General features: G+C 39.0%; 1 protein-coding gene across 1 annotated transcript in view; it reads left to right on the top strand.

The window, feature by feature from the left end:
• Positions 1–13331, top strand: part of TNNI3K (TNNI3 interacting kinase) — a 303991-nt gene that overhangs the window by 255201 nt on the left and 35459 nt on the right. The window lies entirely within an intron of this gene.

The following is a 13331-nucleotide window of genomic DNA, read 5'->3' as shown; positions in this document are numbered from 1 at the left end:
AGGACCAAAAAATAGAAATTCTATTATTTATTTGTTTAGATTAGATTTCTAAGTTTCAAGTAACAGCAGTTACCTCTAGCTTAAGTGAGAACTGTCTAGCTACAGCAACAAAAGGAATTTGTTGAAAGTACTTTGGGGTTATCTTATGGCATCCTAGGAAGGATTCCTTGTGTAGGAACCAAGAAACAGCTTTGAGGATCTGAGCACCACAAAAGTTCAGCATACCGAGGATGACGCTATGACCCAGCAATTCCACTCCCCAGTATATACTCAAAAGAATGAAAAACAGGTACTCAAATACTTGTACTCAAATGTTTATAGCAGCCCTATTCACAACAGCCAAAAGCCGGAAACAACCCAAATATCCATTAACAGATGAGCAGATAAACAAAATGTGGTATGCACATAATAAAATATTCTTCAGTCATGAAAAGGAATGACATACTGATACATGCTACAACACGGATGAACCTGGAAAATATGCCTTCGTTGGGAACAAGCCAGGCACAGAGACCACATATTATATGATCCTATTTATATGAATATCCTTAAGAATAAGTGTGTGAGTCAGTTCAGGCTGCCATAACAAGATACCATAGACTGGATGGTTTAAAGAACAGAAATGTATTCTCTCGCTGTGGAGGCTGACAATCTGGGATGAGGGTGCCAGCATGGTCAGGCTCTGGTGGGACTTACAGATGCCCATCTTCCCGGCTTGCCGACGGCAGCCTTCTCCCTATGTTCTCACATGGCAAAGAGAGTGCTGCAATCTTTCCACCTGTTTATAAAGGTGTCCGTCCTACGGGAATCAGGGCTTCACTCTTCTGACCTCATCTAACCTTAGTCGCCTCCGTAAAGGCCCTCTCTCCAATACAGTCACATAAGGGGTCAGTGCTTCAATGTATGGATTTGATGGGAGGGGTACACAACTCAGTCCATAATAGGGAATACATAAATCCATTAAAAATTTTTAAAAATTAAAAAATAAAAACAAAGCAGACTGGTAGTTGCCAGAGGCTGGGGAGAGAGAGAAATTAGGAGTAACGGCTTAATGATTACAGGGTTTTATTTTGGGGTGATGAAACTATTTTGGAACTAGATAGAGGTGGTTGTAAAACACTGTGAATGTACTAACGGCCACTGAATTGTTCACTTTAAAATGATTAATTGTATGTCATGTGAAGTTTACCTCAAAAAAAAGAGCCAAAAAAGGGGAAAAAACAAACAAAAAAACTTAAGCGAAGGAGCAAGTCAGAAAAAGAGAAAAAAAAAAGTTCAACATTCTTCCATAGTGAACTCTACCATTTACATGCCCCAGTTCCCAATAGACAGTCTCTTTGTCTCTCAGCTTAACTGTAAAGTTTCAAGCAGAGATATATCAGTTATGTTTTGCTATAATAATTCTCTATAAAATCCATACCAGCATCCAAGGATATATAATCATAAGTACTTATTTCTTGCTCATGTGTCTGTGGGCTGGTTGTAGGTGGCTTGACGGAGCACAGGTTTTAACCCGGTCTGTCCCACATGTCTCTCCCTGTCTTTGGACCAGCAGCTACCTGAGACATGTTCTTCTCATGGACAAAGGCTAGGAACTCAAGAGGACAGGCCCAACTTCACATGCCCACTTAAGGCTTATGTTCAAGTTGCACCCCATGGCATTCCATGGGCAAGTCACATAGCTGAGTCCAATATCCAATAGGGAGAGAAAATAACATATACTCAGCCTCTAGTGGAAGGAACTGCAGAGTCACTTGGCAAAGGGCATGGATACAGAAAGCATAATGAATTAGGAATAAATGCAGTCTGCCCTACGAGAGAATGCGATTGGCCCTTTTTGGATCAAATGGCCACCCCTGGTCTAAACAAGTGTGGCCGGAGTGGCAGTGGGGTCATATTTCATTAATATAAACAGGGCTGCCAGGTACCCCTATTCTGGATGGGGCATGGCAAAAGCAGTCACTTGTGAGCTGGATGGATACCATAGAAAGTATATACTGCAACCCATGGAAGTCTGGAAAAACTGGCTTAAAATCTCTGTTCTTTCACAAGAGCTCCAGAGCATTTGCACATGAGTTGCTATACATGTATACTCTTACACACACATAAATGCTTCCACAATCACTCACGCATCCCATCATCACAGTAAAAAGCTTTATCCTGAAGGTGGAGAAAGATTATCTGGAGTTAGCAAGGATCTTACACCATACACAAATTGCTAATGTGGGTTTTTTAGCTATAGCTATTTATTATATTCTTAGTCTAACGAAAGAGTTGCAGCTGCAGCTATGAAGAGATGGGAATCTGAATCATGAAGCCTTTAATCTACAGAATGTCATAAAATTAAGTATCAGTAGGTTTGATTGATAACCGGGCAAACTGGACACAATTCTTTATTAGATTCCAGTCTCTTATATAATTTCATAAGAGGCCCATAGGCCAAGATTAGATTAGGTTCAGTCACAGCATCGTCTGCTAGTTCCATCTGCTCTTCTTATTCTTTACTTGTGGTTTTAAAATTAATTCTCTGAACAGTCAGATTTTGGTATTTCCAAAACACAGTCCCCTGAAGTCTGTCTACTTTGAAGCAGAGCTTAGGAGCATGAGTTGTGGAATCATACAGACCTGAGGTTCAATCTCAGCTTCGCCATTTACCAGCGCAATGACCTTGGGCAAGTAACTTAAGTTTTATATGTAAAATAGACATAATAATACCAGCTTTTAGGATTGCTCTTGAGCGAGGCAGTATCGTCACGGGAGTGGGTGATTGATTAAAAGGTGCCAGGAGACCCAACCAAAAAATACAAGTTCCCGTAGTGTAGCGAAATCATACACCTTACAACACGTGCACAGCTACACAGCATGGGGGCCCAGCTGTGCTCCCAAGAGCACCTTCAAGAACCCAGAGAAATATACCACTGTTCATAAAACTGCCCAAATGGGTGTGGGAAAAACCCATCAGGTCTTTGAGATTTTCCTTTTGATAGTCTCCTAAGGCTTCTTACAGCTTTTCTGGCCCTTCACAACTGTTACAGAACTCTGCTGAGTCTTTGTCTCTCTACTTGGTTCAGATTTCTCTTAACAATATAGTACATCCTGAGTATTTGCTGTGAGGGTACATGGAAGGTCCATTTGTTAGTTGTACCGTCCCTCTAGCAAGTTCAATCTCTGGACTGCCTGAAATCAACTCCAGAAATAGGTAAAGCGTTCGGCTAAGCTGTAAGATATACTACGGTAGGAATCATGTGTATTTTATTCATAACCATATCCCTAGTATCTAGCAGTATGGCTGGCATAAAGTTGATAGGTAATACACATTTGTTTCATAGTTAAAGAATTGGATAAATGGGCTCAGTAAATCATAATTGTTATTAATTCAGAACATAATCAGTGAAAAAGCTTTAACTATTTTCGCTATGCTTTCCATGTATATACCTGTCACTGTTGAGTGCCTACTGCATGCTGCGCGCTATTTCAGACCCTGCAAGTAGTCATCTAAGTTAGGCTCAGGAAGTAGGTACTCCGATTTTTATAGATGAGAAAACTGAGCCTCAGGAAGGAGAAGTACCTTTCCTAAGTTTGTGGAGGCAGAGCTGAAATTCTCACCAGAGGCTCTTCAGTGCTTTCTGAATGTCCCTGGCACAGGAGCTGGCACTTTTCAGAAGCTTGATATATTTTGCCAATACTTGTATTTGCTGGACTTCTTCCAGCTTCTTCTGGAAGCCAGTGAGGGAAAGAATTCAGCTACTTCTCCTCCGCCTGCCTTCTCAGCTTTTATTATGAAAGACAGAGCCAGCGATACCAGAGATCGATAGGTCCTTAAAGTCAAAGAGCCTGAGGCTATGGGAACGGGAATGGATGGGGTAACGCCAGCAGGGCCACGAGTTCAACAACCTGGAAGACAGCGGCTCGCAACTTGGGCCGCACAGGAGAATCACCTGGCGAACTTTTACAAGTACCAATGCCCAGGGCCAATTACATCCAAACCCAGGGGCGTGGCACCCAGACATCAGAAGCTTTTAAAGTTTCTCAGATGGAAAAAAAAAAAATACATAAAAGCGAACTTTCCGAGATGATTGCAACATACCGCCAAGTAGGAGAGGCAGGCTAGAAGGGGATGCCGAAGTGCTAACCTGCCCGTCACTTTGGGGGGAGGGGATGCAACCAATGGGATACGCGGAAGAGGAAAGTGAGGGCAGAGGTGACACAGCAGCTGTGACCAAAGGACAGCATTTTGAAGGTTGATTACCTGTGGGGTCTCTCCCAGAAATTCTTACAATGTGCAGGTGACTGCTGATCTGAGGGGCATTCTGACTTCTTAAAAGAACAAGGTGTAATTTTTAGCCTGGCATCGTGCTTTTAAAATACGAACAAGATTTGGCCTGTGGTCCTGACTAATGTAATGCTCCCAATTCTGGGCCTCGCAGCCCTCCACAATGTCTTAAAAATGGTACATTTACTTTTCAGTTTTGGGTTATGAAGTTCACAGCCTGTAGTTTTATAACGCATGATTTGATGGGGGGTTTTGGTTGTTGTTTATTTGCATATTGGTTTTTAATGGTTATTGTTTTCCTTCACAAAATACATGTCAAGGTGAGAAATTGTCAGATTACTTTCTCCACAGTTGATAGGGATCTACTAGTTGCCACTGAAACCACCAATTGTTGCAATCTGAGATTGAGGAAGGCGCTCCTGAAGTCCTGCCTCTTAAAATATTGTGTGTCTCTAGATATATTTGGAAAACTAAGCATGTGGCTCTTGCCCCTCCCACTGGGTATGAAATCTCTCCCATCTTGTGCATGGATTACATCATGTAAATTTAGAAATGACAAAGCGATACACAACCTTTCAGATGCGAAAACCAATTAGTGTTTGTGTGGGGCTGGGCTCTGAGAATAGAATGCTATGACCTAGTTAGCTGTCCAGGAGAAGAAAACCAGAGATCCAGGGACAGCAACTGTAAAACAGATGCATTTGGAATTAATTTCTCACATTACCAAAGGGTCCATCAAAGGGTTCCTTTAAATAGAAAGCTTGCCTAGTCCACTTGGAATGCAATTCAACTTATAAAAGTTGAATGTAAGTTATAAAATTTTAATTTACACATAGTTTTCCCGGAATGCAGCAATTGTGTAAGATGATAGCACCCTGAAACTGATGTTCCTAGGAGGAATGAAGAAAAGGAGAGTGGTGAGGGGGTTGTGGCCATTTGCTGTCCTGGAGCAGAATGTTTATCAAGTAGGAGCAATAGGGTCTCCTCCTTATCACCAAAGGTCAGTGCTCCCCTTTTTAATCTATCACCTCTCCTACATGCTTCTTTGTACTGAAACTTCCCTCAGTCTCCTTAAATGTGCTCTTTTCTTTCCTTCCCTTCTTCATTCCCACTTTATTTCTCTTGCCAGCTCACCACAATCAGCAGTCTCAGCAACAAGCTTATGACCACTTTAAACTCCTCCTACCTTGCTTCTCTCATCTTCATGAGTTTTCTTGTGATTTCATACAATCCATAGCTCCAGCCTCTCTCTCTCAATCTCTCTCTCTCACACACACACATACACACACACAGTTAACCCCCAGTCTCTATGTCCCACCTCAACTGCTCTGCTTCCTTTGTCTTTAAACTTCTCTCCCATCCTAGCTTCCTTGTGACCTTAGTCCACTTAACCCTCTACTACCAGCAAATAACCTTCCTTCTATAGAACTCCAATGATATCATTACCCTACTTTAAAACCACCAGTAATTCTCCATTACCTCTAAAATTAAGTGAAATTATGTCATCCTGGAATCCCAAATGATCAGTGGTATATTTTCCAGTGATACCTCGCACTGAGCATCATACGTCCCAGTGGTTCTAAGCAGAGAGATACTGTCATTTCTTCTCTTCTCAAATGAGTACTGAACTTCCTACAATGTTTTGGATAATCCCACAAAATAAGGAATTATCCTGCACAAACTAGCAATAGCATCCCTGGTAATGCACACCTAGACAAATTAGAAGTTCTACTATATCCCATACATTCCGTGTTTAACCTACTGTTACCCTATCCCTGTATCCTATATTTTTTAACCTTGACACCTTGCCCAATCTTGTCAATATATTAATAAGCCTTCAGTAATAGCTCAGTCAGCTTAATGACATCATAAGTGAGCCTTGTCCGAGGCTACCCGATCCCCACCTATGCCTTACCAAAGGCCACAGCATTTTGTGCCACTTTATGCACTTATATTATTTTGTCTTATAATTATTTATTTTTAGCTCATAAATACTTCAAGGACAGAAATTATCTTCTCTTTTGTTTTTATTCAGGTGCCTACAATATCTCATTTATAATTTAACTGTATGTGGTGAATACTAAATATATTTATTTATAATAAATTAGGGGAATCATTAGTTGGGCCATGAATGCCATGCTTTGTATTTCTGCATTTTAAGTGAGTAAAACTCTGGCACTCACAGTTTTTGACCCCTACATTACTATCAAGTTCAGATATGTTCTTATCCAAAATAATGAATCACCAGATAATTCAGACTTCTTTCTACACCACTCTGTCACCGTTAGAGCATTAAATGTCTACCTATTTCTTTTTAATGAACAAAAGGATAGAATGGAGGTACCTGAACTGTGTGAGGAGAGAAGTGACTGATTGATTCATTCCCAGTGTGTTAACAAAAAGAGAGAGAGAGAGATTGCTTTTTGTTGAGGTAGTTAGGAGAAGTCTCAATGAAGAGGCAGATGATGGAGATGTGGTCCAGGTATAAAGAGAACAGGATGAACAAACATGAAATAATGATTACAAACTTTCTTTTTCTTCTTTCCTAAAAAAATAATAAAAATAAAAATAAAATACAAGGGCATCCCTTCCCCAACTGATGTATAATAGTAGTTCTTTCATTCATCAAGGATCTACATTTAGATAGATCTGTTTTCAGTTTTTCTACTCTGTTCCATTGAAATATTTGTTCATCCCTATGTCAATAATACACAATTTTAATTACAGTAGCATTTTTAAAGTCTTGATATCTGGTAAGGTATGTCTCATCTTGGCTTTCTTGATTTTTCTTGGCTTTCACTCTTCCATATAGATTTTATAATCAGCTTGCATTTTATACACACACAAAAAATAAGATTTTGATTATAGATTTTTTCAAGTTTATTTTTTTATTTTTTTGGTAATCTCTATACCCAATGTGGGGCTCAAACTCATGACCCTGAGATCAAGAGTCTCATACTCTCCTGAATGAGCCAGCCAGGTACCCCAGATTATAGATATTTTAAACCTATAGATCAATATGGAAAGATCTGACATCTTTATGATATTGGGTCTCCCCTCCCATGAACTTAGTGGATTTTTCCATTTATTTAAATGTTCTTTAATATCTTTTAGTTAGATTTTATAATCTTCTCTGTAAGGTTCTTATATACCTTTTGTCACATTGGTTGTTAGATTCATTGATTGCTGAAATAATTTGAATTCATTACTACCATATTATTTTATTCTCTCTAGTTTTTTCTTTTTTCTCACCCTACCCTTTTTTTGTTTTTCTTTGGATTCTTTGAATATGCACTCTGTTTTTCTTTTTTTGTTGTTTTTAAAAACTTGTATTTTTTTATTTAAATTCTATTTAAATAACATATAATGTATTATTAGTTTCAGAGGTAATTTAGTGATTCATCAGCTGCATATAATACCCAGTGCTCATTACATCAAGTGCCTCCTTAATGCCCATCACCCAGTTACCCCATTCCCCCACCCACCTCCCCTCCAGCAACCCTGTTTACTTCTTAGAGTTAAGAGTCTCTTATGGTTTGTCTCCCTCTGTTTTCATCTTATTTTTCCTTCCCTTCCTCTATATTCATCTGTTTTGTTTCTTAAATTCCACATATGAGTGAAATCATATGATATTTGTCTTTCCCTGACTGACTTATTTCACTTAGCATATACCCTCTAGTTCTATCCACGTCATTGCAAATGGCAAGATTTCATGCTTTTTGATGGCTGAGTAATATTCTATTGTATGTATATATACACCACATCTTCTTTATCCATTCATCTGTTGATGGACATCTGGGCTCTTTCCATATTTTGGCTATTGTGGACATTGCTGCTATAAACATTGGAGTGCATGTGCCCCTTCGAATCACTACGTTTTTACCTTTGTATAAATACCTAGTAGTGCAATTGCTGGGTTGTAGGGTAGCTCTACAATTTTCAATTTTCAATTTTTTGAGGAGCCTCCATACTGTCTTCCAGAGTAGCTGCACCAGTTTGCATTCCCACCAACAGTGTAGGAGGGTTCCCCTTTCTCCACATCCTCCTCAACATCTGTTGTTTCCTGAGTTGTTAATTTTAGCTTGGATATGTGCTCTGTTTTTCTATTCTTGGTGGGTGCCTAGAAACTTTAACATATTTAACTTAACAAATTCTGTATTTAATATATTTGTTATTAAAACAGAAGATCTCCCAAACAAAAGGTTTTAGAGCATTTTAGTTGCAAATCATTCTCTCCTGAATTATATGATATTTCTGTCCATTATTTTAGTTTCATCATGATTTTTTTAATTCTACATCTTAGGTATTATTTTATTGTTTTATCCAGCTATGGTTCATTTAGACTTACCCATATTAACTGCATCATTATTAATTGCACTTATATTTCACACCTTCCTCCTAGATCATTTTCCTTTTCCTCAAATACATCTTTAAAAATTCCTTTAACATGACTCTATTAGAAGTAAACATGTGAAAACACCCTTATCCCTCTTTCTTGAAAGGTACTTTAGTGAATATGGGATTTGAGGTGTTTAATTACTTTTCCCCTATACTTCCAAGATGCATTCAACATGTTTTTGACTCTCCTTGCTTCTGGTAAACTTTCATCTGTGGATCTAATTTGTTCTTTTATTTTCAATCTACCCTAAACTGCGGTTAGCACTTCTCTTTGTCTTTGGTATCCTACATTTAACTATGTGGTACATAGTTTTCATGGATTTAATTTATCTTGCTTTGAATTTGCTGGGTGTCCAGCATCTGAGAATTGGCATCTTTTATACATTCGAGATAATCCCTCACCACTACCTCTTCTAATATTTCTGTTCTCCATCTTCTTTATTTTCCCTTTTTGGAACTCTAGAAGTATTTTAGATCTTTTCACTCTATTTTCCACATTCCTCAATGTCTTTATATATATTTCCCATGATTTACTTTTTCTATGATGCCTTCTGGTAATTTCTTCAAATCTGTCTTCCAGTTCACATATTGTCTTGGTAACTGGATCTAATATGTCGTTCTGTTCATTACATTTCAATTTCAATTTATTTCTAATTTCTATTCCATATCTAGAAAATGTGTGTGTGTGACAGTTTTGAAAGTCCCATGTTTTTTTCACATACTTTTAATGGATTATTTTCTTTTTTCAAACACATTTATTTTATATTCCATATCTGAATGTCTGTTGTTTCTAATCTCTGCAGTCTTTATATGACTAATTATGTAGTTCGTTGTTTCTGCTTATTCTTGCTCCTGGTTTCATCACATATTTAGAGATTTGTGTTTCTACTGTGAGCTCAGGTTCCTTGGAACTTTATCTCCAGCAAATTTTTTGGCCCTGATTTGGTGTAGGTTAGCTCACAGATGCCCTGTGTTTGCTCTTGCTAATTATATAGGTCCACTAAGCCATAGGACTACTTCAAAACTTCCACTTGGAGTTTTTCATAAAATACATGCAGTAGTATTTTCTATTTTAAAACTTGGATCTTTGTGGACTGTGGATGGGACTTCTGAGGGTAAATATTTCATTCTTTAACTTTGTTTTCATTTTACCTGGATCCAAGGACAAAACGGACACTTATCCTCTGCATCTCTTAACTTAGAGTGGATTTTATTTTTCCTGGTTCACCCTGGGGTTGTCCTTTGCAGATTTTAGCTTTACACCATTGCTTCTTACCTGACCTCCCACCTTGCTTAAACCCAGGCTGTGTTTCCCCCTTTGTGGTTCAACAAAACTTAAGCTTTAGACCAACAAGAATCAGTATCTTCCTAGCACCTGGAATTATATTGACCTGGAATTATAATTGTAGCCAATCATTTACTTTTTCATTGGCATCTACACTAACTGTAAATATCATGAGGGCATGAACTTCTTGCTGTCTCACCAATACTTAAAACAGTGTCTGGCATGTGGTAGGTGCTACATACCTATCTGTGGAATGAATGAATGATCATGATAGGCCCTCACAAACATTAATGCTGTTTAATCTTCACCACGATCTTGTGAAGTGGGCCTTATGGTTTCCATTTTCCAGGTAAAACAAACGGAGACTCCAATGATTTAAGTAATTTGTATGAAACTACATGGTGGGAAAATGGTAGTTAATAGTTGAACCTGGGCCTGCTAGTAGAGTTTCCCTTACACCATGCTGTCTCTGGGGGCTCAGCCTGACCAGAATGTTTGAACCATCTGTAGGAAGCAGGAACTTGTATACTCTGGTTTGGGCTTTGGGAATCAGCAGAGAGCTGCCTACCCCTAAAGTTCTTCCAGCTCCATTAGAACCTAGAGTACTCTCAGTCTGCGGCCAATACAACCTTTGACTGCAGGGAAATTGTCCCTTCTCACTCTGACTACCTCTAATCCTGGCCAGTTTACTTCGGTTTATGCCTGCTCGTGACAGACCTTAGAACCAGTGGCCTGCACTGATAGAGATACAGCTAGAACACAGCGAACTCCGTATCTGCTGCACATGCACCAGCTTGCCCGGGTCTAACCCTGCTCTCTCTGTCTTCTTTAATCATGGCTCTGGAAACCAGTCTGACTCCCTGGCCGCATTTTAAAAGCCACAAAAACCAATCAGAACATATAAAAAGATAAATTCTTCCCTTCTAGACAACATGGGACCAGTTTTAAGGATAACTCTACTTTAGTATGATTCCTTTATTTAATTAAATACATTGCAAAATTAGGCGTCTTTTTTTTTTTTCATTTCTTCATTAAATATATTCTCTAGTACAGTAGTCAGTTGCATTCACTGTATTTTCTTTTAAGGAATTTTTAGCTGACATTTTGGAGCAACAAATAGCCTATGTAATGATGAGGGTTTCAAGAATTTTTTAACCCTGGAAATGAAAATAAACACTGCCCTTTCTCACTCATAAACACAACCTTCCAGCTGATTCCACATAGAAACAATTTTAAGATTTATAAATGTAAGGAGACAATAGAAAGATAGCATCTTTAGTTCCTGAACTGTCTCTTTACTTACTAAAGCTTGTTGATTTAAAATATGACATATAAAGAATTTACAGAAGACCTCGGTGTGTATCAGAGCATCACAGCAGTATGTAACTTTCACTTTAGCAATGTCTTCTGAGCTTGTAGGAAGAGTTGCCTTCCTAACTCATGGCAAGTTCTAAGGGCCTTGCTCATATTGTTTGTATAATGAGGAGAGTAAAATGTTGCTTGCCTAATCTAGGGACAAGAAAACTTTTTTTCTCAGGATAGTTATCACCTCTAGGATGTGTAATTTTTGTGACATTCACTTGCTGAAGGTCAGTTATCAAGCTCATTAAGGGTCTGCACTGAAAAAATATAAAAGCCAAAGGAGAGCTGCTAGAATCAAGCAAGTGACATAATGCCTGTCAGTTGCCTTTTATCTCTTTCTTTTTAAGCTCAAATCTTTTTGAGGTGCCCATAAATCTTTCTAATTAACAACAGCAGAAAATTTCTTAATGCCACAGGGTATGGGGTTGAGAGAGAAAAATACACAGTTGTTCACATTGATATGAGGGTGTGAAAGTACTTGGTACACCTCCTCATTATGTCCCCAAATGTCATGTCATAAGGAGGAAAGATTAAAGAAAGTGGAGAGGGGTCTTGCGGGAAGTTAAAACTATTTCCATGAAGGGCCAAACAATTAGCATAGCTATCTATTTATATTTGTATACCTCTCCACCACAGCCCTAGGTGCCATACCCAGAAAGCACTACAGTGAAATAAGCAATTCCCAAATGCACACATACACACAAAAAGTGGAAAGAAAACTATAAATTGATTGCTTGTGCCCTCTGCATTTTATGCTGCTGATATCCTACAAATCATCACAACTGGAAATAGTCTGTGCTGAAATGTGATAGAGCTCTACGTAAGAACTTCCTTTCAACCCACGTGAACCCAGAGCAATCAATCTTATTAGAGGTTCTTTCCTAGTTGCCTTGCTCTCTAGCGCCACCTAGCAATCAGTTGAGAAATCACACGTGGGGCCTCCGGCGGTACTAAGGAAAGAGGCTTCGCGATTTCACACTGAACAAAGGCTGAAGTCAGCCTTAAAGTTAGGAGCATGTGAAAAAATGTCATTCCTTTCCTTCAGTTCCTTGACTTTTAAAACCACCCTTAGTTGGCAACAGCCTTTTTTCCATGAAAAATATAAAAGAACATCAAACAAAATATTCTGTTCAGAAGACGAAGTGATGAAAAATGGGAAATTAATAATAAAGTGAAAATATGAGAAGAGCCCTACGTGTGTAAAATTGGCACCTTTTTATAAGTTTTAAGGACCTGAATTTATTGTCAGGCATAAAAGATTTACATGAAAAGAGTGAGCGAGTGACAGATTCAGGTTACAACAGGCACTTGGGAGAGAATGAGATGCTGCTCTCCGTGTGGCTATTCTGATGCTGTGTTTTCATGTTCCTCTCTATCCTTCAGCAGTGCTTGTTAGCAACCTAAAATGGGCTCCCTTGTAACCCGAAGGGTGAGCTGGAGTGCATTTCCCTCTTCAAGTGTTTTGTAATACTAATTAACTAATTCCCAGCCACGGGAAGGGAACCTGCAAAGATTCGCCAGAGGCAAACTGCTAAATAAACGGTGACAGATTTCTCAGTTTTCAATTAGATGAAATGACATATTGGGACAACGAATAGCCTGACTTTCTTTTTTTTTTTTTAAGATTTTATGTATTTATTTGACAGAGAGAGAATTAACAAGAGCAGAAACAAGCAGGTGGAGTGGGAGAGGGAGAAGCAGGCTTCCCGCTGAGCAGAGAGCCCGATGTGGGGCTCCATCCCAAGACCCTGGGATCATGACCTGAGCCGAAGGCAGACGTTTAACTGACTGCACCACCCAGGCGCCCCTGAATAGCCTTCCTTTCTAACGATGAGAGTTTTATGAGTTTTTTTTATTCCATTCATAACCAAAACCGGAGGCCCAGGCCCACTCTTGGTACATCAAAGCCCACAGATCCTGCCTTTGTTGGTGACACTTGTGTATGACCGAAAGCAAGCCTTGGTCCAAAAAGGCTGCTTTTGAGACTGCTTCTGCTCTACTGAAATGTCTGAC

The sequence above is a fragment of the Halichoerus grypus genome, chromosome 5 (assembly GCF_964656455.1).
Source record: "Halichoerus grypus chromosome 5, mHalGry1.hap1.1, whole genome shotgun sequence".
Lineage (NCBI taxonomy): Eukaryota > Metazoa > Chordata > Mammalia > Carnivora > Phocidae > Halichoerus > Halichoerus grypus.
Note: the sequence above shows the minus strand (reverse complement) of the source record. Positions and strands in the feature narration are given on the sequence as shown.